The sequence below is a fragment of the Psammomys obesus genome, unplaced genomic scaffold (assembly GCF_907164565.1).
Source record: "Psammomys obesus unplaced genomic scaffold, mPsaObe1.curated_primary_1811, whole genome shotgun sequence".
In the NCBI taxonomy this organism is placed as follows: domain Eukaryota; kingdom Metazoa; phylum Chordata; class Mammalia; order Rodentia; family Muridae; genus Psammomys; species Psammomys obesus.
The window spans coordinates 8917720-8918338 of NW_026596046.1; positions in this window are offsets into that span (position 1 = coordinate 8917720).

Here is a 619-nt window from a genome sequence, read left to right on the forward strand (position 1 = left end):
AAAAAAAAAAAAAAAGTGACAATTGATAGGGCAGGATGGCATGCCTCACTTTTTAGTGGTGCCAGAAGAGCTCCCTTTTTTAAAAATAACTATATCATCTTTTTCCCCAAGTGCAAAAATGAAACGATAACGGGAGAAAAACAAAAAGAAAGGTTCTTTTCCATTCCTTACCACTTCAAACCCCAAACGACAACAAACAAAACAAAATCTACTCCCCACCTACCTCCAAACGTGGCCCCTAATGCTTGGGAAAAGTTTCTGTGTCACCAGCTGGATAACTTGTAGTACTCTCAGTTGCCTAACTTTTCCAGTGCACCAGGCAATGCCCAGCCTGAGTCAGGAAAGGACAGCCTGGAGGAGGAAACAGGGGCCCATCATTTAGAAGCAAACTTGAGAAACTAACTGTTGAAAGTCTCCAAAGGAGGTTTGAAGAGGCAGGACAGGAAGGGCCGATAGAACCAATTTTATTCTTTTCCAGGCATTTCTAACTTTTATGACTATGCCCCACTCCCCACCTCTTTACTATCTGTCTTTGTGCCTCCAGGGCCAGTGAAAGAGCAGGGCAGATTCGAGATTGCTTTCAGAGTTTGGCTTCTCTGATGATGGATTACCATGTCAA